The sequence below is a fragment of the Mixophyes fleayi genome, chromosome 5, assembly GCF_038048845.1.
Source record: "Mixophyes fleayi isolate aMixFle1 chromosome 5, aMixFle1.hap1, whole genome shotgun sequence".
Lineage (NCBI taxonomy): Eukaryota > Metazoa > Chordata > Amphibia > Anura > Limnodynastidae > Mixophyes > Mixophyes fleayi.
Genome location: NC_134406.1, coordinates 255980376 through 255998994, shown reverse-complemented (window position 1 = coordinate 255998994; position 18619 = coordinate 255980376). Strand labels below are relative to the sequence as shown.

General features: G+C 41.2%; 1 protein-coding gene across 2 annotated transcripts in view; it reads left to right on the top strand.

Moving 5' to 3' along the window:
• Positions 1–18619, top strand: part of TMEM74 (transmembrane protein 74) — a 40041-nt gene that overhangs the window by 11667 nt on the left and 9755 nt on the right. Inside the window, exon 1 of one of the 2 annotated variants that reach the window (XM_075213966.1) lies at positions 18327–18408. The exons of the other annotated variant lie outside the window; for it this stretch is intronic. The gene's annotated coding sequence lies outside the window, so the exon portion shown is untranslated. Of the gene's footprint in view, positions 1–18326; positions 18409–18619 lie in introns of those variants that run through there. 2 annotated transcript variants of the gene reach the window in all.

Genomic DNA, 18619 nt, shown 5'->3' with positions numbered 1-18619 from the left:
CCCGGTGCTACTGGCTTGCAGCGGTAAGAGTACTCTTATTGCCTCGCCAGCCAGTTCTAGATGCCTCTGCAAATCTGTCACCCAGCTTAGCTGAATCACAAATGCATAACATTTGTAACAGTGGCTCAGTGGTTAGCACTTCTGTCTCACAGCACTGGGGTCATGAGTTCGATTCCCGACCAGGACATTATCTGTGTGGAGTTTGTATGTTCTCCCCGTGTTTGCGTGGGTTTCCTCTGGGTGCTCCAGTTTCCTCCCACACTCCCAAAAACATACTTTTAGGTTAGTTGGCTGCTGACAAAATGAACCCTAGCCTGTGTCTGTCTGTCTGTCTGTGTGTGTGTGTGTGTTAGGGAATTTAGACTGTAAGCTCAGATGGGGTAGGGACTGATGTGAATGACAAATATTCTCTGTACAGCGCTGCGGAATTGGTGGTAAAAAATTATTATAAATGCCCCTTTTCTGCTCTGAAGAATTGCTTTATTTAAATAAACAAAACATTTTTAATGTGGTATTCCCTGTATTTTCCATCGCGATAGAGCAATCAGAGGACTGCTAGGCTTCTCCATGCTGGCGCTGGGAGATACCGGACAGAAACTAATCAGGAACTCCTTGATAGACAACCTTTTTGCCAAGAGAAATAGGTTTTCTCCCATTCATAAATAGACCTTCTAGAGAGGAACAGTTTAGGAAGCCAATAGAACACTGAATGTTACTACAAATGGGAGATGGATTATACTAGTGGAATCATCTAATACTAGTATGAAAAAAGCAATAACTATATAGCCTGGTAGTCTGCTGTAATGGGTAATATTGTGAGTGGCACACCAGGTAGCACTCAGAGATGTGAGTGTCCAGATCCGTGGAATGAGGGGTTCTACAAGTCCCGCTCTCTGCCCTGATATGTCCCATCGCATCCAGCGCTGAATAGAGTCGATAGGTAAGGATGGGGGCACAGTTTATTCTATGATAATAGCGTACAGCTAAGACTATGGGGGAGGGAGAAAATTTATTTTATTTTCCATTACACTTCAATTACTTGTATAAGTTATTTATATTGTTCACACTTTAAGAGTCTGTTGATTTGATAATACTACAGGGAATAAAAACTATATGATGTAAAAAAACAAACACTTAGATGGAAGAAATGTTCTCATTAAAAGTCAATTTATGCCTCTATTATGCAAGAAAATTGTATTTGTTAATTTAAAAAAATGGAAGGAAAAATGTAATGCCCTGCGAACATGTAGGTTTAGATCACACTTCCTGCTATGTTTCTCATTGAATACTATCCATTGTTTACAAGGAATCTTTACATAACGTCTCACCTGGAAAACACAAACACTTATTTAGTTGGTATCTGAAAATCTCCCATGACATTCTGAAACGTTATTAGTGACGTAGTTAGGACTTCTAATAGCTGCCAAGTACAAGTCAGTTCTCTCTCCGTCCATTCTTGGGGTTGCTAGATATTGGATGGAAGGGTCTTTATCTGTAGCCCACCCCAAACATGTCACAGATTACCATGTTATACCTGACATGAGAAGGTAGGACTCAATGAGTTTTATGGAAGACAGACATCATAGACTTAATAAATCAGTGTCCACCAGAGACTCAGTGAAGATGAAGATGCCATGAACCTAGCATTTAATGTGCTTAGTGAGGGCTTTGTTAAAGTGTCTTAAATGCCGTTTCCCCAGCCGTACTCTAAGATATGTAAGGTGTTCAGCTGCCAAGACAAATAATGACAGCGGAAGATAGCACCAATCCCCCCAGCTTCCAGCAAAGCAAGAAAGATAAAAGATTAAATGTGAGATATACTAGGGTGTTATGAGATCAATGTTTCTAGATATGTGTTATTTTGCACTGCTGTTCTGCAAGGGTTCTGCATTGTCAGAGAACCACCTTCATCTTCCTGCTGATTTAGATGTTGATGACATACAGGATCCTACTGACTCTGGTAACAAACTGCACTAAGCCATTTACTTATTACTTTGAACCCGTTGGCTAAGATTTTTGTAAATTTATAATCTGAATTTACAAGTGCTTTGTGTCTTATGTGCACTGGAACTGGAATCCTGGACTTTGGTTTCCAGTTATAGGTTCGTAAAAAAAAATAATAATGATAAAAAAAAATATATAAAGAATGAATTGAAATCGGACCAATCTGATTCAAAGAAATGCTATCGCCATCATCATCATCACCATTTATTTATATAGCGCCACTAATTCTGCAGCGCTGTACAGAGAACTCATTCACATCAGTCCCTGCCCCATTGGAGCTTACAGTCTTAATTCCCTAATATAGACACACACTCACAGACAGACAAAGAGAGAGATAGACAGACAGAGACTAGGGTCAATTTTTGATAGCAGCCAATTAACTTAGCAGTATGTTTTTGGAGTGTGGGAGGAAACCGGAGCACCCGGAGGAAACCCACACAAACACAGGGAGAACATACAAACTCCACACAGATAAGGCCATGGTCGGGAATCAAACTCATGACGCCAGTGCTGTGGGGCAGAAGTGCTAACCACTAGGCCACTGTGCTGCCCATGGTGAATAGACTTCCCCATGTTTGAGGTTTCACCGGAGGCCCGTCGGCTATAGTCTTCACCGGCCCAGGGGCTTCGGTAAATAGAGAGAAGAACTAAATCTGGTGAAAACTCAGATGTTTGCAGGATCTAGGCTCCCTATGATAAAAAGACCTCTACGTCTGAGTTAGGGTAACTAAACATAACAAATCTTTACCTTATCTTCCTGCTTTATCTCCAAGTCTGTAAAGTTTATCATGGGATGGTTTCTCCAGAAATTACATGATTAAAGAAAAATCTATATACTTTCTAGTTATTTATGTTACAAATATATTCTGTTTGTAGAAGAGGGTGTAGTCTTATAGAGAGAGAGGTGAGATTGTGAGATTGGATCTCTTTAGAGAGACCTTTGTATTGGTTTGTAGACTTTTTCTGTATGAAATCACTTGAGAAGATTTCCCCCACGGAATTACCACTTTACTGACATCCCAGATTAGTATTTGGTTACCTGTGTGGGCTTCAATGTTAGACTTATGATGAGGCCACACAAAGCAGGATGGCCGGCAGTTTGGAATGAGAAAATCATAAGAAAAACATCCAGGGTAGAGTCTAAAGCCACCCAGATTGGAGAGTAGTCTGACCAAAATCAGGTTTTCATAAAGTAATCAGGAATATTAAAACAACCCTTCTTTCGTGATAATCTTTCCTACTAGTATAGAAAACCCCATAGGTCTTAGTGGTAGAATAAGCATAGCACATGTCGTGCAAAGAAACGACAGTCACCATCATTAATTCCAGGAGGTATATTTACTAAACTGCGGGTTTGAAAAAGTGGAGATGTTGCCTATAGCAACCAATCAGATTCTAGCTGTCATTTTGTAGAATGTACTAAATCAATGATAGCTAGAATCTGATTGGTTGCTATAGGCAACATCTCCACTTTTTTAACCCGCAGTTTAGTAAATATACCCACAAGACTTGCACCCAATATATGCAGGTGTAAATTTTTAATCTCGTAGCTAACATATTTCTAATAGAAGACAAGTGAGAATTAGCTTTTACACTGTCTAGTAATCTGACTCTTGATTTCAATTATTAGTACACATTGCCAGAGAATTTGATTTCTTTGCATGTGTGGATTCCAAGGGTTGTTGCTGACATTTGGTGTAAATTTCATTACAATAGCCACATTAAATATATACTGAGAAAAATGTTGATGTGTTCAATACTTATTTCACCCGCTGTATCTTGCGCCAGGCCTATGAGTCTCATCTCCTAATAGGGATATTTGAAAGAAATGTCAGTCAAAATCCGACGCGTCTCTAAGCTGCGTGGTTGACTTGTCTCTCCACATGCCTACTGTACTGATCTGACACGTGACTGACCCTGATTTGCCCTTTAAGTGCAAGTATAACATACTTTGAATTTATTGCCATATTTCTTTCCTGCTAATGTAATATGTGGACTTGAACGGTGCCAAGTACTGTAAATACACCACACAGCATATTAGAGGTGCCAAAGTCCTTCATTGCAGTAAGCAAATATTCAATTAGTCATTTAGTCTTGCCCCATACGTGTTCTTTTATTTAATATTGTACTCTTATTTATTTATGAAAAGATATTTATATAACGTCTACATGTAATAGAATTGGAATATATAATTCACAGCAATCCCTGCCTCAGTGGAGTTTACAATCTATAATCCCAACCACATAGACACACACTAGGGTTAATTTTGTCAGAAACCAACTAAACTACCAGTATGTCTTTGGAGTGTGGGAGGAAAGCAAAATACCCACGGGAAACCCATGCAAACATACAAACTCCACTCAGATAGGGCCATGGTCGGAATGGAACCCGTGACTCCAGCGTTGTGAGGCAGAGGTGCTAACCACCAGGTCAGCGTACTGCCCAAACTCTTCTTGTTCAAAAGTGGAATAAAAATGTAACAGGCCTGATTAAGGGTTCAGGGCGCACCTAGGCTAATATGCACGTAGAGCCATCTCACCTTCCACGCCAGGCTAATGCGCAGTAGCTAAAAACAAAGTTGTTCGTAATTTAAAATCAGCGTTCCTGCACCCCTTGCCACCAATGTTTATGTTCCCATGTTTTCGAAACTCAGCTCCACTTAGTTTTTTAAAAGGGTCACAGTTGTGAAGAGTGAAGGGGCTGTCATGCCAGTCACCATTCTTGTCTCTCCTACTTATTCGCAAGTGCCGGACAAAAGATGAGCGCTTGTGTTCAGCTTCTACCACGGGAAAACATCAAGATTAAAACCTTACTACATTTTGCTTCTGTGTTTTCTTTACTTAGGAGAACAACTATTCGCTTATATTTTAAAATTTATTTCAGTTTATACCTCTTCCCAGGGGCTGGTTGGCAGACTTTAGCCCGGGGGGCAAGCAGAGAGCACTGGCCCATAAGTAGCGGCCTATCCTTAAAGGGAGGTTTTCGGTACAATATATATTGATCAATATAAAAAAGAAGCTATTTTAGTGTACTTTATTAGCAATAATAAATCATAATCAGGGGTGCACGGAGGATTGTCGGGGGGGGGGGTTTCTCCCCGCCGACCCAAAAAAAAAAAAAAAATCAGTTTAGCCAGCGCTGTCCATACAATACAGCACCGCCGCGGACGCTTCTTTGACAGCGCCGCGGCTGCTGTATAGGACAGTGGCCACTTAGTTAGCGCAGGGGGGTTTCTAGAGACTCAGAAACCCCCCCTGCGTGCGCCACTGATAATGAAAAAAATAATGCAACAAAAGTAAAACCTCACTTTATATTGCATTTAATTTTATATGTACCCTCCTACTACACCACCTTTTTTTTTACATACTTGGCTGATCATAATGCGGAACATATATGTGTATACACTGCTTTTTTTTTCATAGAATGCTCAGAACGGCGTTCCGGCTCCTTTTTTTCATGGATTTTCAAAGTTTAATTAACTTTTTAACATTTTATTTGTTTTCCTCGGCGGTGCTGCTACAGTGTAGCACCGCATCTTAGTGTGTGTTCTGCTTCAGGCTCCGGCCGCGTCGTGACGTCACGACGCTGCCAGTGAGAGGAGCCGCGATCAAGCAGAGAAGCAGGAAAAGAAACATAGAAGGTAAGTACAGACTACAGAAAGCGGGGGAGGGAGTGCAGAAAGAGAGGGCTACAGAAAAATGAGGGGGCAGAAAGAGGGTTACAGAAAAACAAGGGGGCAGAAAGAGAGGGGGGCACAAAGAGAGGGCTACAGAAAAACGAGGGGGGCACAAAGAGAGGGCTACACGAAAATGAGGGGGCAGAAAAAGGTGAGTTCCGGCACCTTTTTTCTTACAAAAAAAAGTACTGTGTGTGTGTATATATATATATATATCTATCTATCCAGTGCGCATTGTAACTGAGTGTTGCTGCATGCTGGGTTCTGCTCATTCTGGACTTTTCTTTCCTCAATCTCGGAAGCATTTGTGATCTATGATTTGTGTGCTACATGAAAAAACAGTCAGTATTTAACTTATGTGCAAAACAGAATACTAATTTGCACCCCTTGCATTGTAACATGGTTTTGTCTAGGAGACTGAAATAAGAAGTTTCTCAAGTTAAGATCCTTAATGAATCAGGCCCATGGTCGGGAATTGAACTCATGACCCCAGTGCTGTGAAGCAGAAGTGCTAACCACTGAGCCACCGTGCTGCCCCCTGTGCACCGATTGCATAGGCTGCCCGCAGCGCATTCGCCACTGGACCACCAGGCTGCCCAAAATTGATTTTGGAGATCCGGCCCAGCCCACCCATGTCTCTTCCTGTCCTAATAATGCACCCCCAAAAATGATTCGCCCCCGAAAACCCTTGCAGCCTAGTCACCCTCTTGTATAATCAGGCCCTGAAAATCTATCTCTGTGAAGTTCTCAATGAACTGTACTTTATGACACTGCCTACAGCTGCCGCAGATTGATATCTGCAGTTCCCTGATTCAGAATCACTTGTCACCGTTGAGAATTATTGACTTTCCTCCACAGCTGCAGCTAGTTGATTATTTCTTTGCTTCTGACTTCCATGCCAGCATCCCATTGGCTATTTCCCTCATTAGATGTCAACAAAGTAAGTATTCTTCATCACGCTATCTTCTGCCAAATATGCTTGAAATATTATCTGTCACTGAGGTCTCTTCCGCTGGCCATGTTAGCTGAAATATTGGCCACTTGGGGCTTCTCACCATTTTTATTCTTCACACGATGAACATCTAGAATAAAAATGGTGAGTATGATAATTGCTTAAAGGACTCCGTGTACCCACTTCCAACATACTTTGTATCGCACATTTAATTGTTTATTTTGTGAGTTACCTCTAGATAAGCTGTAACACAATGCAAAGTTGAAGTGATTGCATGCTTTTATTTAGCATATTACATGCTATAATTTAATGTGTCGTGCATTGTGTGGTTTTTTTTTTCTATCAATATTTTTAACAGCTATTTATACAAATGGGACGAATTGAATACAACCCAATCGCCAACGAAAACACCCGATTTTGCCTTCAATATGTTTTCTTGATAAATATCTCCAATACTCTTGTATACTAAGGGCTTGTACGTACAGGCATTTCTCCCAGTAGTCCCAATTTAGGTGGGACAGTCCCGATTTGAGGGCTCTGTCCCGCAATCCCGATTGGGACAGCTGTGTCCTGTGGGTGAGACAATTGGGAAGTTTTCTGTTCACTACTGCTCTGCATGGGTGCCAGTGTGAATATGCAAACTCCAAACAGATAGAGCCATGATTGGAATGAAACCCATTACCCCAGCATTGTGAGGCAGCAATGCTAACCACTGTGCTATCATGTGTCAGTGGATACTATAGTTATCCATTTGTACATTTAATACATTTCCTAGATTTACAAATTGTAAAAACTGAGGGACAAACATCTGAATTCCAGAGATTTACACTTCATAAAAGAAAAATCTCGAAACCCTCAATTTATTACTGGTTATCCTTATTATCACATGCTAAAATAAGCCAAGCGTTTCCTCAGTGGTTGTTCACTTCTGGGATGCCTGGGGCTTTTATCATACTTTGTTCTGCAATGTGTGAAGCGTTTTCTGACATGAGGTGTAAAAATATATTCTTACTGCATTGACTAATTAAACTTCAGTTCCTGAGGAAAACTTGTATGCTGAAGTTGTGAAACATGAGGTGATATATATGTTAAAAGTAATGGAGATCATTTACGAAGCACACTGGCTGCGCACCCTAGAATGGCCAGTTTCGTTCTCCACCGCTGTGCCTAGGTGGTCCGCTCAGCGCGTGTCACTGAGCCTATCCTACACTGTTAGGAGACATCTCTACCAGCTAAACGTGCCTGTAGGTGTGCCCACTGGCTGACGAGTCTGAAAGTCGCACAACGCAAGTATAAACATTAAAGTCCATGATGGTTCTTGGCTATTGTGAAAGATTGTGGGCCTGATTCATTAAGTCACGCAAAATGAACGCATTTTACGTTTTTTTTTGTTTGTTTTTTTTAAAAAAAAAAAGGCAAATAATTCGGGCATATGCAAGTCTGTGTTCAAGTTCAAGCAGATCTGTCTCTTGTTGAATACGGGCCTAGGTTTGCACTACATACATACGGCACTTGCCGTACTGAGACAGTCACAATACACTGCAGGATTCGTACAAGACATATTTGGAATATGAAGTCACAGGAGAACGCACAGGAAAAGCAAATATGTATTAAATTATTGTCACCTGTTAATAATATAATCATTAATGGGAAAAAAAAATAAAAAAATTATTTTTGTCATTTTTCTTTTCATGAGATGCATCATGTTATTTATGTCTACTGTACATAAAATGCATTTTTACCGTTGCTTTTGATGTCAAACACATGTTCTAGCATGCATCCGCAACCGTCATCACTATCACTCGGCACTTACACCTGTCCTGTAGCTTTTGCAGGAGAAAGGCCTGAAAATCAGGTCTCATAGAGATGCCCGGAGCTTAAATCTGAACGCTGCTGAGTGCGCTTGCCCTTGGCATGCCTTACTGTACATTGACTACGTGCATAAGCCCCTTCCTCACCCCGTTCGGCCCATAAAATTGTAGGCTGTCCAAAGTGCCCTTTGCGTTCAAAGATGAACTGGATATACTTGCGTTGACTGGCGTATAGCCCGTTTCTGGGCATGCGCAGTGCAAGTTAACGCAAAATACGGCATGTTTCGACATTTACGTTCCTTAATGAATCGGGCCCTGTGTAAGTGTGTTAGAACCACAAGTTCCTCCACCTAGTAATCCTAGAAATAAAATGATACCTGTCTGTAGCTCTCGTACAGGACAAGCGGAGCATGGTAAGCGCTGCATTTTTTCCGGCGCTAGCGATGTGCCCCCTTGTATTCCAATTCCCCACTTTGAGTACAGCAGAGATCCAAATAAGTGCAGCAGTATCGCGGAGTGGCAAATGCACAGTGAAGCCTTGAAGGGACTTACCATATGCAAACTCTGGCAGTAGCCTGGATAATTGTATAGTGTAACCAGTGCTCACTGCTTGGTAAATACAGTTTAACTTACACCTAACCGTTGAATGCAACTCAGAGATAACATTATTAAATTCATGAGTTATACAGAAGGTATTACAGAACAGCACAGATACTGTATCTGTGTGAATTATTTAATAATACAGTACCTTGATCATAGCAGTGTCTTTCATATTTTAGATAAAGGATTGGTTTGCTGTTACTTTATTGCAATTATTTTCCAGCAGATTCTGTCAATCATTTTACAGTGTGCTTCAGTTTTTAGCCTCCCCCTTGGAGGGTGTACAAATTAAAGGACATCTAAACAAAACAAAAGGAAGCAATAAAGAGCAGTGTGCTGATGTGCCAATTATGGACAGACCTGAGTGTCAGCAAGCCTGACAGCAGAACATGACCTTGGGGGTGGCTGCTATGTAATCTAATAGCATTGCTGCAAGTAATTCTATAAATAACTAGATATGAAGGAAGTAAAGTGAGAATTAAATACAGCTGACAATAAAAAATACATAATCCTGGCATTTTAAGAAATGGTTAAATCATACTTGTCTATTCTTCCAGAATGTCAGGAAGACTCCTGAATTTCAGGGGACAGGACAGTAAGCAACCCTCCCAGATCCCGCACCACTATCTTTGGAAGTTCTTGGCACCTTGATGATGACATTTAATGCAAATTGCGTAATCATGGTCTGGCCCCCTACTGCTCGAATTGTATTTTTGCGCAGCGGAGGAGCAGACTGCGATGCATTTTTCGTCATCATGCCACCCGGCACTTGCTCAGTGGCCTCTTCTTTAAGCTAAGTGTCATTTTTCTACTCTGGAAACTGCAACCCAGAATCTACCAACTACTCTATAGCTTTGTTAAAGCCTTCAAAACTATAAAATAATTAAGTTAAATTGTGGGCCCCATCCCCTCACCTCCCTGCTCCCAACTTGCTCACCTCTTCAATCTATCCTACTCCACTGGCATCTTCCCCTCATTCATTAAACATGCTCTTGTCTACTCTTAAAAAAATCCCAATCCCAATCCTGACCCCCACCTCCACTTTGTAATTACTGCCCATCTCTCGTTTCCACTTTTCCTCATAAGGACTTGAGCAGTTTGACTACAAATGTCTCACCAGCTATCTCTCTGACAGCTCCCTCCTTGATTCTTTCCAATCTGGTTTCCACCCCCTCCACTCCACAGAAACTGCCTTGACCAAAGGGGCGACCTCTCTGCGGCCTATTTTCTCAGTAGAACTCCTCCCTGGGTGAACTCATCCATTCCCTCGGTCTCGAGTATCAACTCTATGCTGACGTCTCCCAACTCTACCTTTTATCTTCTTATCTCTCCCCTTCTCTCCCTTCTCAGGTGTCCAGTTGCCTCTCCACCATCTCCTTCTGGATGTCCTTACACTTTCTCAATCTTAACATGGCCAAAACAGGACTCATTGTCTTCTCTCCCTCAAGAGTCTCCTCCCCTGCCAACTTCTCCATCACTGTTGACAAGACTGCCTCTGTTCCCCAAGTTCGCTGCCTGGGTATAATTCTTGACAACTCCCTCTCCTTCGCCTCTTACATCCAATCTCTTGCCCAATCCAGTCGCTCCCAGCTCTGCAAAATCGCTCATATCAGACTCTTCCTCTGATGCCGCCAAAACTGTTATCCACTCACTGATTTTTTCTACCTCAACTACTGCAACCTTCTCCTTACCGGCTTCCCCCGCTGCCATCTTTCACCTCTTCGATCTATACTTAACGCTATAGCAAGACTTATCGTCCTCTCTCATCACTCCACACCTGCCTTCTCTCCTGCCAAGCCTTATATTGGCTCCTCTTCCCCTACAGAATCCTCTTCACACTCATCACCCTCATGTACAAAGCCCTCTCCAACTCCACTGCTCCCTACATCTCCAACCTCATCTCCATACATACCCACCCCCCCCCCCCCGACCTTTCCGGTCATCTAATGACTGTTGCCTTACGTATCTTCTGGTAACCACATCTCACTCCCAAATCCAAGATTTCTTCCGTGCTGCCCCCCCACCACTGGAACGATCTCTCTTGTTCTATCAGACTATGCCCTACCCTGCGATCGTCCTTGAAAACCGACATGTTCATGTCAGCATTCCATTCCACCGCTTAACCGTTCCACTACGTAGTATACCTTACCCTCTTTCATCCTCCATCTGTCCCATTCTTGCCCTCAGATTACCTTACACCGACTCTCCCCCATGTGTCAACCATTTGTCTGCCCCTTTCCATTTAGATTGTAAGCTCTAATGAGCAGGGACCTCTTCCCTCCTGTTCTCTTTACTTATACATTTAGCTTACCAGCTACACTGTGCACCTCCTCATTGGGCTCTCTGCCCCTTGACTCCACTGTTCCATTATGTACCCCTTGTATATGTAAAGTCTTGAAGTTTTTCCTGATAACTTGTGTTATGCAGCCCATGCACAATTTTCATGATTATTTTGCTATTATATTATTGTCTTTTTTGTGGAGATAGGACTCCGAGAACTGTACATCATACACAAAGTGAAAATATTATAATGTGGAACCGCGCTCTCCTACCAAGGTTTGTGAGAGCTGCACCTGCTAAGGGTATCCCTCCCTTTAGAATAGATCCAAAATTTTATAATGCTGGGCGCTCATCAAATAATTATCTAAAAGTGCAGAACCTAGTATTCTATTGATGTCATAAAACCATTGAATAGTTGCTAACATTTATTAAAATACAATAAAATTACAATAAAAGTATGATCATGTGTTACCATGAATAAATGAATAGAATAGCGATATGTGTATTAATGAAAAATACTATCACTTTAAATAATAACAATAATGATGTGGTCTACACATTAATGTACGTATAGGTTATCAACCTAACTGCATAATAGCAGATGTAATCAGATATAATAAATTGACAGTAAATGACAATATAAAATCTCTATCAAAAACGTCCATGAATCACAGTCCTAATTTTCTTGATTAATGACGCGTGCTGCTGAAGATAAAAAACCTTGTATGATATTCAAATATAATTATTAACAGTCCTCATGAAGGTTGTAAACTTCCGAATCAAAGAGAATCCGTCACGCTTAACATCAATATATCAGCTATGAGGAATGAATTAGACTCTTAATTGTGTTGTTCCATGCGATATGATACTTGCGGTTTGTAATTGGAATAAGTGTAGGTCCAGACTTTGCAGTGATTCCAATACAATGTCCCGATGGTACACAGTCATATATAATAACAGCTTGTCCCAAATGAAAAAGAGAAAAAAAGGGGAAGATAGTTCAGCAGCGGGTGATCACGCCGCTGCTGTTAGCGGCTATCGATGCGTTCCACTGTGGAGCGCAAACACACTTCCGGTATTGACGTCACTTCCGGATATTGCTTTAGGCCAATAGAATGATAGTGGGTGGAGTCCCAACGCGTTTCGTCCTGCTCCGGACTTTCTCAAGGGCTATTGTGAACGTCTGTAGTCCTTGATACATGGTATAAAACCCTTGACCTGGACAGAACAGCTAATTCTGTCCAGGTCAAGGGTTTTAAACCATGTATCAAGGACTACAGACGTTCACAATAGCCCTTGAGAAAGTCCGGAGCAGGACGAAACGCGTTGGGACTCCACCCATTATCATTCTATTGGCCTAAAGCAATATCCGGAAGTGACGTCAATACCGGAAGTGTGTTTGCGCTCCACAGTGGAACGCATCGATAGCCGCTAACAGCAGCGGCGTGATCACCCGCTGCTGAACTATCTTCCCCTTTTTTTCTCTTTTTCATTTGGGACAAGCTGTTATTATATATGACTGTGTACCATCGGGACATTGTATTGGAATCACTGCAAAGTCTGGACCTACACTTATTCCAACTACAAACCGCAAGTATCATATCGCATGGAACAACACAATTAAGAGTCTAATTCATTCCTCATAGCTGATATATTGATGTTAAGCGTGACGGATTCTCTTTGATTCGGAAGTTTACAACCTTCATGAGGACTGTTAATAATTATATTTGAATATCATACAAGGTTTTTATCTTCAGCAGCACGCGTCATTAATCAAGAAAATTAGGACTGTGATTCATGGACGTTTTTGATAGAGATTTTATATTGTCATTTACTGTCAATTTATTATATCTGATTACATCTGCTATTATGCAGTTAGGTTGATAACCTATACGTACATTAATGTGTAGACCACATCATTATTGTTATTATTTAAAGTGATAGTATTTTTCATTAATACACATATCGCTATTCTAATCATTTATTCATGGTAACACATGATCATACTTTTATTGTAATTTTATTGTATTTTAATAAATGTTAGCAACTATTCAATGGTTTTATGACATCAATAGAATACTAGGTTCTGCACTTTTAGATAATTATTTGATGAGCGCCCAGCATTATAAAATTTTGGACATACACAAAGTGAGGCATTATCAGTAACATAATATGGCGGTATAATATCCCTGCTCCTGCACCTAATACCTCTTCCTATACAGCCAAGTATTTTACTGTCTTTTCCCACTGATTTACTAGACTATTTGCTTACTTGTTAATGGTGTGATTATTTAGCCTTAGGGGACTGCTGCTGATAATGAAGTGTGTTATTCTGCCAATAACAATTACCTAAAAGAAGCACAATAAAACCGCTTTAGAGAGATCTTGTCACCTTTTGATAAATGGTTGTAACTTGTTCCCTCTATGCCATATAGAGTATTCACCTTACTTGTTAAACACACAGGGCCTGGAAAAAATCTTGAATTCTGGAGTCAGAACGTTTACAAAGACAGTTATATTATAAAAAAAATGAACACCTCTAAACAGTTTAATGATTAATAAGAACATGGTGTGTTTAAAAAAAATATATATTTATATTTTTTGCATTAAATACATAAATCAAGATGTTCGTAATGCGTATTGTTCATACAATGTGTTTTTATGGTATATCTTTACTTGCATACACATGTTCTGTGCTAGCTAGTGGTATTTTTCCAAACAAAGACTATGCCGTGCCAGTCATCATTATCAGTCAGCACTTACACTTGCTCTGTAACTGGTGAAAATGATATGTCTGAAACCAAGCATACTTAAGAGAAGCGACTTTTGCGTTCGGACATGAATTACACGCAACTGCATTCATTGGCGTAAGTCTGTTTTTTGCACTCAAGATACAGCAAATACTTATGTCCAAACATGAATCTGGCCCACTATTCTTTTTTTTTTTTAAGTTTTTATTTTTGAGAGGTCAAATAACAAACAAAACCAATATGCAATACCAACAAGAGAACAAAAAAAAAAAAAAGCACATCACATAAAACATTATATAAAATCAATAGAATATCGTAAAGAATCAGTGCAACAAGGTCAGATTGCGTGTATAATAATTGACCATAGATTTTTTAAGATGTAAAGGAGAGAGCGAAATGCCGCGACAGAGAAAGGCATGAGGCAGGAAGAAAAGATAAGGGAGACTCGTACAGAGCAGAAAAGGAAAAGAAAGAAAAAAGAAAAAGAAGAAAAGGGGTTCACGAAAAGAGGACGGATATATGTAGGTGTAGGGTCAAGTGAAAGGGGAGTAAGCCTGAAAAAACGAGAGCCATGGGCTCCATACCTTTGTGAACGATCTTGATGTCCTGTTGATGATGCTGGTCCAGGCGCTGAACCTGCCAGACTCTATTAATAACGGCCTGAAGGGAAGGTGGAGACTGCTGCCTCCAGTATGCTGCAATTTGGCAGGTAGCTGCCGATAAGATGTGCCTAGCTAGCTTGTTCTGATGTCGAGTCGCAGCGGGCGCTGCCGGGGGCAAGAGAAAAAATTTAGGCTCTAATGGTATCACTACCTGGAGAATTGATTGGATCAGGTGTTTAATCTCGGCCCAAAAGTTTGATCATTTGGGACAAGTCCACCATATATGGATAAAGTTACCCTCATGGGAGCACCCACGCCAACAGCGATCAGAAGAGTCTGGAAGAATTTTATGAATCCGGGAGGGAACGTAGTACCAACGGTACAATACCTTATAAACATTCTCTTTTATTTTAACGCAGATTGAGTTGGAGGCAGCATTCTCGTATATCTCCGACCATTCCTCGCTCAAAAGACTTCACCAATGTCACGTTCCCAGGCCAGTTCGTGCGAGGCTCTAAGGTCTGAGGAAGGTGGGGCGAGTTCATAGTATAACGTTGAAATAAGGCCTTTCGTTGAGGACTGACGAAGACAGAGATGTTCAAATGTAGTAAGGGGGCGGGAGGAGAGGCGAGTTTTGACAGTGTGGTGAAAATGGCGGAGCTGGAGGAATTGGTAGAATAATTTAGTGGGAATTTTTATTTGCGATTGAATGTCAGAAAACGAGGGGAACACAGCCGTAGAGGTGAGATCGTTTAATAAACGGACCCCTTGTGAGGTCCACGAGGAGAATGCTTTAGGAATAAGGCCTGGAGCAAAGTCTAAGGAGTTAAAGGAATTAGGGGAGAGGGATGGGGTGAGAGGCCAAATTTCTGGGAGCATGAGTCCCAGACCACCAGGGAATGTGTAATGACCGGATAAAGTGAGACACGTTTTGGTCGACGAGCCCTTGGGAGCCATAGGAGAGTAGATAGGGAAAGCATACCCAGATTCTCAGCCTCACTCTCGACCCAGACCCTGGAGGGAGTTAAACTACACCACAGAACGCATTGAGCAAGCTGAGCGGAGAGGTAGTAGCGTCGAAAATCAGGGATTCCCAGACCCCCTCCCCGCGGGGCTCTCTGCAAAAGCTTGAAACGGACTCGGGGGCACTTACCCTGGCCCACTATTCTTAACGTCAGTGTGATTTTGTTTGCTTAATCTTAGTACATTACTTTCAGGACCGGCACTGCCATTAGGGGAACCTAGGCGATTGGCTTGTGCAACAAGTTTTAGGGGGTTGCCTAAAACACTTATTGCTGACCGCTGGCATAGAAGAGCAGCAACTAGCAGCTTCTTACTTACTGCTGGCTGATGTTCCTTCGCGTATGTTGATGTTCCTTCAGATCTGTGATATGCTAGGAGTGTGGCTCTGGAATATGATGGTACATCCCACAGCCAACACCAATTCTGAGGAGCAGAAGATGTCAAATATCACCTCCCGCCTACTGAAATGGGGGGGGCGTACATAGCACCAGGATGGGAACATGGCTCTGGGAGGGGCACCTAGGGCGCCAGACCTGATTACATTCGATATGACATTACACAATTATGACATTTGAGATAAAGACTGTCCAGATGTCTCATATTTCAATAAGCTACTGTATATTACTCCTGGAGGAGAATCAGATAGATAGGATAGTACAGTGGGGGAAATTAAATAAGTTATGGATGTTCAAATGCAGCCTGAAGACATCAGGAGCGATGGATGAACAAAACCTATTACGCAAATTTAGGAACAGCGATGCTAAAGAAGATGCACAGAAATGGACTGCACTGTCTAGTAGTAAATAGCCCTTTGTGTAAGGGGGTTTCTAATGCTTTAAGTTCTCATATAGCAAATTACCAACCATAGTAGAATAAATGTACATTAATACTGTGTATAATCCATTTTCGCCTTGTGAGGCACATCAAAAAGACATTAGAAGGATCACATAACATGATGAGGAACGGACATCTCTAATTAAACTCTGTTCCGTACTGTTTATTGTTGTGAATTGTAATATTCTGATGTTAAAATTAGCTGTGGAAAGTCCTTTATATGCTATAGAGATATATTTCAGAAAAATAATTTGTTATAATAATCAAAACAAATGAACATAATTATCCCCCTCCTACACTATCACATTATTACAGTCTCTCAATACTTATTAACATGTAGGTATCAATACAACATCATCTCAGAGTGGTTTGAAAAATATACACTTGAGATAAAAAATCTCATATTCCCCAGACTATTGCTATCACAAATATAACCTGACGTTCCAATTTATATTGGATCATAACATAAATATCATAAATTATTTCAAATCCAGTCCAAAATTTGTTGCTAGGACTTGCTTTAATTTAACCAGGTAAACAATAGAAGTATATGGATTATTCTGCAGGAAGCACATACTCGGCATTTAGTCATATCCAATCAGCAATATGAGTTCAGTAGTAGGATAATCAATACTAAGGGCAGACTGGAAATACAAGGAACAAAGCCAAGGTCAAGGATTAAAACATAGGTCTTAATTTCTTAGGGATAGATTTATAGAAGATCAAAGAGTCACTTTGCCAACAGAATTGTGCCAGCTTCATTCAAATAGAGATTTAAATAGAGGATGTAATTTCTGATTCACTGGGTTCTCAAATTTGATAGCGAATATCATTTTAAAAATTGGATTTAGCAGTCGTTCTTTGCCTAGGAGCAGTGGGGGTGGGTGGGGGGGGGTGTTCTGCAGAACACAATTTTCAGTGTATGTCTATCTGCCAAACAATTTCGTGTTTTGAGAAAAGTAAATTGATGTGGACTAACTGGAGAGTAGAAATGTTCAATAAACTGCATAAGGGGAGATGTATCTGTCTAATGGTATTAACAGGGGATGTCCATGCACGGAAGTAATATATATAGAAACCCACCTTATCCCAGATGTCAGTGCCTGTGACCCAGGTGGGTCAGGAAATACCCTCCGGGCAGCTGGCTGCTTCTCCAGGAAGGAGAATTTTGAAATTCTTCTCTTTCGACACATTGCAAACAGTGCAATAGGATTCAGTGCAATAGGATTCAGACCTAGAATTACAGAGCTGGGAGTTTGCATATTGTTTCATCACCATCATCATCATCACCATTTATTTATATAGCGCCACTAATTCCGCAGCGTTGTACAGAGAACTCGCTCACCAGTCCCTGCCCCATTGGGGCATACAATCTAAATTCCCTAACATACGCACACAGAGAGAGAGAGAGACTAGGGTCAATTTGTTAGCAGCCAATTAACCTACCAGTATGTTTTTGGAGCGTGGGAGGAAACTGGAGCACCCAGAGGAAACCCCCTCAAACACGTGGAGAACATAGAAACTCCTCACAGATAAGGCCATGGTCGGGAATTGAGCTCATGACCCCAGTGCTGTAAGGCAGAAGTGCTAATCATTGAGCTGCCGTGCTGCTCATCATCTCACATAGTTGACAGAATTAGTTGAACATTAGGGGCATTGGTGAGCTATGCATCGGGCCACCTTTTCTGATGTAATTTGTGCCTGCCAGGACAAAACAATTAAATATAATGCTTCATTTGTATTAAAATCAATTCATTTCCTCTATACAGATGGAATGTTGCAGCGGATGGGGCTGTGGAGCACTCAGAGGTGCCCAAACTTAGTCCTCAAGAGCCACCAACAGTCCATATTTCAGGATTTCTCTAATCATGCGCAGGTAAGTTAATCTATTTGGCTGGATCAGTAATTATCCCACCTGTTTCTACAGAAACATGACCTGTTGGTAGCTCTTGAGGACTGGTATTGAGCATCTCTGACTTAGGGGAAGGAGGGGGTCAGTAAATAAGGCCTAGGGCAGCAACAGTTAAATCCAGACTTACTATCAGTGCTCTGGACACATTATTTGCCCCAGTGTGTCAGAAAAGCAG